The following is a 10,738-nucleotide window of genomic DNA, read 5'->3' as shown; positions in this document are numbered from 1 at the left end:
GTTTGTCCCTCGTTATCAGTCACGAGGTTCGTTTTCGGCCTTGTGGTTTTGCTGTCTGGACTTGTTTTTGCTATGTGTAAGGTCGCCCATCGTCTGGTTTGTTATCTGTCAAGGGGTTTCATTATTCTGCTATCTATCTAGCTGCTTGTTTTCTGACTTCTGCTGACCTTGTGGTCTTGCTTCGAAACAGCTGCAACTTGTTTACTACTTCAGCCATCTACTATGTGTTAGTGCTGCTGCTATAGCTAAGTTAGTCAATTTCATACATCGGCCATTTTCTTTTGGTCACCTTCTTGCCCCTTATACTTATGCACATCTTGAATCATTACTCCAACTCTCACATTTAATACAGAGATAGGCAGGTCCTTGATTGTCGAGGTGATCAAAGGACCTGGGGAGAAAGCGGGAGAATGGAGTTAGAAACGTTTCAGCCATGATTGAATGGCTTCGTTTCCGCTCCTATATCTTAGGATATTATGGTTCCTTTTGGATTGGATAAATGCTAATGTAATGCCTGTATTCAGAAAGGGAGACAGGCAATATGTGAAAATCTGCAGACCAGTTAGTTTAACATCTGTTGTTGGGAAGGTGTTAGCGTCAATTATCAAGGAAGCAATATCAGGACGTTTGAAAAGTCAAAACTCTATCTATCAGAGTCAGCATGGTTTTATGATGGGCAAATCAGATTTAACAAAGTTCTTCATAGATGTAACAAGTGGATAATAGGGATCATGTAGATGTAATATATCTGGCTTTTCAGAAGGCATTTGCTAAAGTGCCACTCAAAGCATTAATTCGCAAGGTTAGATCATGTGGGACATGGGGTGATTTATCAGCTTGGATAGGTGACTGGCTGATGGGCAGAAGACAGACAGTCTGAATTGATGACTTTTTTTCTGGATGGCAAGATGTAACTAGTGAGGTGCACAGGGTTGGGTCCTTGGACCCCAGCTATTTACAATCTACATTAGTGACATGGATACAGGGATAAAAGGCTCATTTGCCAAATTTGTGGATGACACATAAATAGACAGGATGGTAAGTTGCAATGAGGAAATACAAACCTTTCAAATGGATCTAGATAGGTTAGGAGAGTGGGTCAAAATGTGGCATATGGAGTTTAAGGTGGATAAGTGTGAGGTCATGCATTTTGGTCAAAAAAAACACAGCAAAGCAACCTTTTTTCTAATAGAGGGTTTGGGATGATCTGGTGCAGAGAGATCTGGGTATCCTCATTAATGAGTCACAGAAAACTAGCATGCAGGTACAGTAGATAATAAAGTAAATGAATGCAGCATTTGCTCTTATCGCAAAAGGATTGGAACATAAAGGGAAGGAAGTGTTGCTGCAACCAAACATAGCATTGCTGAAACTGCACCTGGAGGATTGTGCCCAGTTTTCAACTCATTTCCCCTTATATGGTTATGGTAGGGGATTTAACTTTCCAACAGGACTGCCCTAGGTTTAAGGGTTTAGATGGGGACGAATTTGTTAAGCGTGTTCAATAAAGATTTCTGATTTAGTATATGGATATACCTATGGAGAAGGTGCAAAACTTGACCTACTCTTGGGAAATAAGGCAGGACAGCTGACTGAGGTGTCAGTGGGGGTGCACTTTGGAGCCAGCGACCATAATTACATTAATTTTAAAATAGTGATGGAAAAGGATAGACCAGATCTAAAAGTTGAAATTCTAAATTGGCGAATGTCTCATTTTAACGTAATAGGCAAGAACTTTCCAAAGTTGTTTGGTGGCAGATGTTTGCAGGTAAAGAGACGGCTGGAAAATGGGAAGCCTTCAGAAATGAGATAAAGAGAGTCCAGAGACAGTATATTCCTGTTAGGGTGAAAGGAATGTCTGGTAGGTGTAGGGAATGTTGGATGACTGGAGAAATTGAGTATTTGGTGAAGAAAAAGAAGGAAGCATATGTCAGGTATAGACAGGATACATTGTGTGAATCCTTAGAAGAGTATAAAGGTAGTATGAGTATACTTAAAAGGGAAGTCAGGAGGACAAAAACTGGATATGAGATAACTTTGACAAATAGGGTTAAGGAGAACCCAAAGGGTTTTTACAAATACATTAAGGACAAAAGGGCCACTAGGGAGAGAATAGGGCACACCAAAGATGAGCAAGGCAGTCAATGTGTGGAACTACAGGAGATGGGGAGATACAAAGCGAGTATTTTGCATCAATGTTTACTCTGAAGAAGGACATAAAAAATATAAAATGTAGGGAAATAGATTATAACATCTTGAAAAATGTCCATATTACAGAGGAAGTGGTGCTGGATATCTTGAAACATGAAGATGGATAAATCTCCAGGACCTGATCAGACGTACCCGAGAACTCTGTGGGAGGCTACGGGAAGTGATTGTTGGGCCCCTTGCTAAAATATTTGTATCATTGATAGTCACACGAGAGGTGTCGGAAAACTGGAGGTTGGTTAACGTTGGTACCACTATTTAAGAATGTTGATAAGGAAAAGCCAGGGAACCTGACATCGGTGGTGGGCAGGTTGTTGGAGTGAAACCTGAGAGACAGGATTTACACATATTTGGAAAGGCAAGGACTGATTAGGGATAGGCGGCATGGCTTTGTGCATGGGAAATCATGTCTCACAAACTTGATTGAGTGCTTTGAAGAAGTTACAAAGAAGATTGATGAGGGCAACAATGGATGTGATCTATATGGACTTCAGTAAGGTGTTTGACAAGGTTCCCCGAGGGAGACATGTTAGCAAGGTTAGATCTTATGGAATACAGAGAGAACTAGACATTTGGATACAGAACTGGCTCAAAGTTAGAAGGTGGTGGTGGAGGTTTATTTTTTAAACTGGAGGCTTATGACCAGTGGAGAACCACAACGATCGGTGCTAGGTCCACTACTTTTTGTATTTTTTATGCAAATGACTTGGATGTGAACATAGGATGTGTAGTTAGTAGGTTTGCTGATGACACCAAAATTGGAAGTGTAGTGAACAACGAGGAAGGTTACTTCAGATTACAATGGGATCTTGATCAGATGTACCAATGGGCTGAGGAGTGGCAGATGGAGTTTAATTTTGATGAATGCGAGGTGCTGCATTTTGGAAAAAACAAATCAGAGCAGCACATCTACACTTAATGGTAAGGCTCAAGGGAGAGTTGTTGAACAAAGAGACCTTGGAGTGCAGGTTCACAGCTCTTTGAAAGTGGAGTTGCAGGTAGATAGGATAGTGAAGAAGGTGTTTGATATACTTTTTTTTTATTGGTCAGAGTATTGAGTATAGGATTTGAGAGGTCATGTTGTGGCTGTACAGGAGAATGTTTCGGCCACTTTTGGAATAAGTGTACAATTCTGGCATCCTTCCTCTTGGAATGATGTTGTGAAACTTGAAAGGGTTCAGAAAAGATTTACAAAGATGTTGCCAGGGTTGGAGGATTTGAGCTACAGAGAGAGGTTGACTAGGCTGGGGCTGTTCTCCCTGGAGTGGAGGTGGCTGAGAGGTGACCTGAGGGGTTTATAAAATCATGAAAATCACGGATAGGGCGAATAGCCAAGGTCTTTTCCCCCAAGGTGGAGGAGTCCAAAACTAGAAGGCATAAGTTTCAGATGAGAGGGGGAAAGATTTAAAAGGAACTAAGGGGCAACGTTTTCACGCAGAAGGTAGAGCGTGTATGGAATGAGCAGCCAGAGGTAGTGGTGGAGGTGGGTACAATTACAACATTTAAAAGGTGTCTAGATGAATAGTTCGGATTTAGAGGAATATGGAGCAAATGCTGGAACTTGGGACTGGGCCAGATTGGAACATCTGGTCGGCATGGATGAGTTGAACTGAAGTGTCTGTTTCTGTGCGGTGTGACTCTAGAAGGCTATAACTGCTATGACCGAAACTAGACCTTTTTACTGATAATGTTCCTGCTGGATTTTTTTAGTGCACCTAGTTTCAGTCGATTTCTGGTCAGTAAAATTGACATATGTCCTGTATCCTGGAAATTCTGAAATATAAAAATAAATAATTCTCCCTGTGAATGGTACAATCCACACCCCGTGATGTGAATGGTACAATCCTCCCCTTTCCTTTTGCCCCTCCACCTTCGAATAATACAATCGTCCCCCTCTGAATGGTATAATCCTTTACTCCCCCACAGCCATTAATGGTACAATCCTCTAAAGTCTCAATGGTACGATCCTTTCCACACCACCCCGAATGAATGGTACAATCCTCCCCCTGAGCTGGGATTCCCCAATCCCTTTCTGTTTCACATTTCCGAAGCCTTTCAATACAGAAAGTATTGAATCTGGGTGCATCTTGCCCTGCTACGGCAACTGCTCTGCCCAGGACCAGAAGAAACTACAGAAGGTTGTGTGCACAGCACGGTCCATCACGGAAGCCAACCTCCCATCCATGGAATCCATCTACACTTCTCGTTGTCGTGGAAAGGCTGCCAACCTCAAAGACCCCTCCCATCCTGGGAATGATCTCTCACACCATCTTCTGTCGGGCAGAAGATACAGAAGCTTGAACACACGCACCAACAGGTTCAAGAATAGTTTCTTCCCTGCCATTATTAGCCTGCTGAATGGAGCTCTCCAATTTGAAATCTAATGTTGACCTTGCTTCTGTGCACCTCCTGTGCAGCTGTAACCCTGTACGCCTCACTCTGTCTAAGCGCAGTATGACCTGCATGTCCTCGTTTGCTCAGATCTGACTGTACTGCTGATAAAACAAAACTTTTGACTCCACTTAGATACATAGCACAGTACCGGCCCTTTATCCTAGTCTAAAATCAGACTGACCTACATACCACTTATTGTACTAACTTTCATGTACCTATCCAAGAGTCGATTAAATGTCCCTAATATATCTGACTCTACTACCACTGTTGACAGAGCATTTCACATAGCCACCACTATCTGAGTAAGAACCTATTCTGACATCTCCCCGAAACCTTCCTCCAATTACCTTAAAATTATGCCGAGAGTGTGGGGTGCTGGAAAACCATATCAGGTCAGGCAGCAGCCATGGAGCAGACGAATTGACGTTTTGGCATCAGCCCTTCATCAGGAACGAAGTTTGTGGGCGGGGGTGCTGAGAGATAAATGGGAAGTGGGTGGGGTTGGGGGAGAAGGTAGCTGAGAATGTCATAGGTAGATGAAGGGTGTGTGTATGTGTGAGATGGTGGTGGGGGAGGGGAGGAGGGGGGCAAGATGATAGTTCGGAGGGGGTTATGGTGCAGATAGATAGGAAAAATGATGGACATGTCAGAAGGGCAGTGCAGAGTTGGAGGCTTGGGACTGGGATAAAGTGGGGGAGGTAAGGAAACTGTTGAAATCCACAATTTATCCTGTGTGGTTGCAGGGTCGCAAGGCAGAATATGAGGCGTTCCTCCTCCAGGCATCGGGTAGTAACGGTTTGGCGATGGATAGGTTGGAGAAGTGGGTGGAGCTGATAGATTGAAAAGTTGATGGACAGGTCAGGAGGGTGGTGCTGAGTTGAAGGCATGGGACTTGGATAAAGTCGGGGGGGGGGTGGAAAATGATGTCTAGTATATGCAGTCCTCATTTTCTCCTCCTCAAAATTATAGACATTTGTAAGGGGCATGGATAGGGTGAACGTCCAAGGTCTTTCCCCAGGTAGGGGAGTCCAGCACTGAAGGGGCATAGGTTGAAGGTGAGTGGGGAAAGGGACCTGAGGGGCAATATTTTCACGCAGGGGGTGGTGCGTGTATGGAATGTACTGCCAGCAGAAGTGGTGGAGACTGGTACAATTACAACATTTAAAAGGCATGTATGGAATGTACTGCCAGCAGAAGTGGTGGAGACTGGTACAATTACAACATTTAAAAGGCATCTGGAAGGGGATATGAATAGGAAGGGTACAGATGAACATAGGCCAAATGCAGGCAAATGGGTCACTAGATTCATTTAAGATATGGACTGAGGGGTTTGTTTCCGGCTCTACAACTCTAGGACTCTACGTCTACTTAGTCGAAACCAATTTCACAAAATGAGGAATAGGTCATTCGCCCCTTCCAGCCTGTCCTGAGCTGTGGCCTAACTGCACATATTCCAGTGCAAGTTTCAGAAAGATTTCAGCAGCTCTTTTTAAAAATTGAAATGCGTTGAGACTTCAATGATGTTTCGGAATATATAATTTTAGCTATTCTCAAATTTTAAAGATAAGAGTTACTAGTGAACACAGCGCAAACCGCCCAGTGTTGCCAGTAACCTTTACAATGTTGATGAAACTATGCAGTACCGGTACTCCTTAAAAATTTACAAGTTCTAACGATATGAGCAAATCATTCGCTGCTCCATCTGCTACACGACATTAGAAATTTAGTGCAGGAGGCTGGAAGAAATGAGCAGCTTTAAAACAGAGACCATCTGGAGCTCAAAGCTTTCAATGAGAGTCTGAGCCTGACAGTAAGTTCAGGTAATCTTTATTGTGACCCAATTTTGTTACAGCTTCAGATCTCCCCCCCCCCCCCCTCCCCCAGCAAAAAGGGGGAGAGAAAGCAGCTGCTTTTTAAACAACTCAAGGTCAAAGCGCACACACTCCCCCTCCCTCCACCCCATCCCACCCCACTTTCTTTACTCTTGGTCAGCACTCTTTATTCCTGGTAATTGGATCCTTGGTACAACCTTAACCCGTGGGGCCGGGAACGGGGGCGGTGTGGAGTGAACCCTTTCCCACGACGGCAGTTTCCTTCCCTAAAAAGGGCGTGAGTGAATCAGATTAGGGTTTTCTCCCCCACCCAACACCAGAAAATGGTTTCATCATTAGATTCTGACCGAATTCCAATTCCACCATCTGCCGCAGTGAGATTCAAACCCAACAGATCCCAGAACTGGGTTGATAGTCCAGTCGATAATGGCACTCGCTGTCAGTCTCCCTGCAATGGCACATGAAGTCGCTGGTGGTTCCGGAGGTTGGAGGAGCGGGTGAAGGCCTTCCCACACTTGGGACAGCTGAAGGGCTTCACCCCTGTGTGGACCCGCTGGTGCCTCAGCAGGGCGGAGGAATAGCTGAAGGCCATCCCGCACTCAGGACAACTGAAGGGCCTCTCTCCCGTATGGACTCGCCGGTGGGTCAGCAAGGTGAAGGAATTGCTGAAGGCCTTCCCACACTTGGGGCAACTGAAAGGCCTCTCCCCCGTGTGGATCCGCTGGTGCCTCAGCAGGTGGGAGGAATAGCTGAAGGCCTTCCCACACTCGGGACAGTTGAAGGGCCCTTCTCCTGTATGGACTCGCCGGTGGGTCAGCAAGGTGGAGGAATTGCTGAAGGCCTTCCCGCACTCAGGACAACTGAAGGGCCTCTCTCCCGTATGGATTCGCCGGTGGGTCAGCAAGGTGGAGGAATTGCTGAAGGCCTTCCCGCACTCGGGGCAGCTGAAAGGCCTCTCCCCAGTGTGGACCCGCTGGTGCCTCAGCAGGTGGTAGGAATAGCTGAAGGCCTTCCCACACTCGGGACAGCTGAAGGGCCCTTCTCCCGTATGGACTCGTCGGTGGGTCTGCAAGGTGGAGGAATTGCTGAAGGCCTTCCCACACTCGGGGCAACTGAAAGGCCTCTCCCCGTGTGGATCCGCTGGTGCCTAAGCAGGGCAGAGACCTGGGTAAAGCCCTTCCCGCACTTAGGACAGGAGAACGGCCTCTCCCCTGTGTGGACGCGCTGATGAATCTCCAGGTCAGACGGAGTACGGAAGCCTTTCCCACAGTTATCACACTTCCACGGTTTCTCCATGTCCGAAGCTTCAGCTACAATCAAACGCATGTACTTCCCCTCACTGCTGGGAATTCCTCTTTCCAGGCCGTATAACAGTTTCAGGCTCCACATTCAGTGGGCAGCAACAGTTGGGTCTCTCATCCAGGCCCACTGATAATGAAAACTTACTCAAACAGGAACCAAAAAGGTTTGCTCCTTCTCACAGAATTATAGTCAAAAATCGTGGCTGTCCTGATCAATTGAGTGACTGTCAGATATTGACGTGAAAATAAGGACTGCAGACGCGGGAGAGTCAGTGTCAAAAAGTGTTGCGCTGTAAAAGCACAGTGGGTCAGGCAGCATGAGAAGCAGGAGAGTCAACGTTTCAGGCATCAGGCCTTCATCTGTTCATTGAGACTTGCATCTTCAGATCTTCAAATACTCTGTAAAAAGAGATTACAAAAGTCATCACTGTCAGTGCAGGGTAGAAATTCAGAACAAGCTATTCTACTTTCTGTGGAACACCCTTTTCTTTTGTTAGTTCACAAAATTGAAAGCATCATCCCACTGCTCCTTCATCAGGTGGTTGTGGAGAATAAGACCATAAGGAACAGAATTTATGGAAAGATGTTTGTGTCCTGCCACTGAAATGATATATTGAACAAACCTGGATTGTTAAGTCTTTCATCTTTTACAATGGATTACAGGTATCATTAATATGTAAATCACAGAACTTCCTGTAAGGCACCCTCTCAAGCTAACATAAGGCTTTATAACAAAAGGTGACATCTCAGCTCAGACAATGCATTAAAGGGATGAGGCTAGAGTTTGTCAGTATCCCAATCTGGAGTCAGACTGGTTCTATTTCCAAAGCAGGAATTTTAAAAATATTACCTGGATTGACTGCCTGCATGAACTGCTGAGTCTCATCCACCAGCTGAAATGACTGGATAGGGAGGGCTTGATCCCCACAGTGCAATGAATTCCACTTTCCACCAAAATCCCAAATGTCCACACTCACTCAGTTGCTCTCTCACAAATGCAAGATTTCTTCTGCTCTAGGAAGAGCAAAACATCTATGAAACATCTATGGGTGGCATGGTGGCACAGTGGGCAGCACTGCTGCCTCACAGCGCCAGAGACCCAGATTCAATTCCCGCCTCAGGCGACTGACTGTGTGGAGTTTGCATATTCTCCCCATGTCTGCGTGGGTTTCCTCCAGGTGCTCCGGTTTCCTCCCACAGTCCAAAAATGTGCAGGTTAGGTGAATTCAAAATGCTAAATTGCCCATAGTGCTAGGTGCAGGGGAACGGGTCTGGTTGCGTGCACTTCGGCGGGTCGATGCGGACTTGTTGGGCCAAAGGGCTGTTTCCACACTGTAAGTAATCTAGTCTAATCACGAAAGCTGCTTTGAAAGTTCAGTCTTCACAATCACACTTCTGCTTTCACCAAGACAATTAGAGTCACACAGAACGGAAACAGACCCTTTGGTCAAACTCGTCTGTGCCAAACAGATATCCAAAATTAATCTAGTCCCATTTGCCAGCATGTGGCTCTTATGGTTCCTGTTCATGTATCCAACTAGGTGCATTTTAAATATAATTATATCAGCCTCACCACTTCCTCTGGCAGTTCATTCCATACATGCACCACCCTCTGCGTGAAAACAATTGCTCCTCAGGTCCCATTCAAATCATTCCCCTCTCACCTCAAACATATGCCCTCTAGTTTTGGCCTCCCTGACCCTGGGGAAAAGACCTTGGATATGCACCCTATCCATGCCTGTTATAAACCTCTATAAGGCTGCCCTCAGCCTCTGATGCTCCGGGAAAAATATCCCTGACCTAATCAGCCTTTCCCTGTAGTTCAAACCCTCCAAGCCTCACAACAGCCTGTAAATCTTTTCCGACCCCTCTCAAAGTTTGAAAGTTCTTTCCTCAAGCAGGGAGACCAGAACTGGACGTACTATTCCAAAAGAGGCCTAACCAACGTACAGCCACAACATGACTTCCCAATGCCTATACTCAATGCTCTGACCAATAAAGGAAAGCATACCAAACACCTTCTTCACTATCCTGTCTACCTGCGACTCCACTTTCAAGGAACTATGAACCTGCACTCCGAGGTCTCTTTGTTCTGCAACACTCCCCTTCACTGTACCAGTCCTGTCTGGATTGCTTGACCAAAATGCAAAACCTCACATTTCTCTAAATTAAACTCCATCTGCCACTCCTCAGCCCACTGGTCCATCCAATCAATTCTAATTTATAGTCAATTCTGCTTCCTCTCTTATTCCCTCAAAGCTAAAAGTCTCCATCCCACACACTCTCCTTCCCTTCTCACTTTGTTGAGCCTAATCCCTGTTGTATCTCATCCTGAAGGGTCTAGGTGATGCTGATTAACAGGCCTATACTCAGGGGAGATCTAATTGAAACATACGGAATACTGAACGGCCTGGACAGAGTGGACGTTGGGAAGATCTTTCCATTGGGAGGAGAGACTAAGCTCAAGGCACAGTCTTAGAGTAAAGGGAAGACCCTTTACATTGGAGATAAGGAGAAATGTCTTCAGCCAGAGAGTAATGAATCTATAGAATTAACTGCCACAGAAGGCTGTGGAGGCCAGGCCACTGAGGATATTTAAGACTGAGATAGATAGGTCCTTGAGTATCAAGGGGATCGAGGGTTATGGGGAAAAAGCAGGAGAACGCAGATAAGAAACTTAATAGCCACGATCGAATGGTATGAGCAGACCCAATGGGCCAAAAGGCCTAATTTCTGCTCCTATATCTGATGGTCTCTTGCTGTCCTGGACACAAAACTGCATGAATCCAGGTAAGATTCTGTTAATCCATTTTTTAAAATTAGAATCAGTCTGACCATTGTGGTACAGACAGCCTCACACAGGGAAACTCACACCTTCAATACATTATCTGGGACGATGTGACACCAATTGGGAATGTAATTTTAAAAAAAAATTTTGCTATTCACATATGAAAGAATGACCATGTTGGTTTCAGTTCTCAAAGATGAGAGACTTAACAAACA

At 45.3% G+C, this 10,738-nt stretch overlaps 1 pseudogene; it reads right to left on the bottom strand.

Annotated features, from left to right (window-relative positions):
• Positions 1–6,573: 6,573 nt before the first annotated feature.
• On the bottom strand, positions 6,574–8,669 carry LOC132811156 (zinc finger protein 239-like; annotated as a pseudogene).
• Positions 8,670–10,738: the final 2,069 nt, after the last annotated feature.

The sequence above is a fragment of the Hemiscyllium ocellatum genome, unplaced genomic scaffold (genome assembly GCF_020745735.1).
Source record: "Hemiscyllium ocellatum isolate sHemOce1 unplaced genomic scaffold, sHemOce1.pat.X.cur. scaffold_2127_pat_ctg1, whole genome shotgun sequence".
NCBI classification, from domain to species: domain Eukaryota; kingdom Metazoa; phylum Chordata; class Chondrichthyes; order Orectolobiformes; family Hemiscylliidae; genus Hemiscyllium; species Hemiscyllium ocellatum.
The sequence above is the reverse complement of the archived record's forward strand: the minus strand, read 5'-3'. Positions and strand labels throughout refer to the sequence as shown.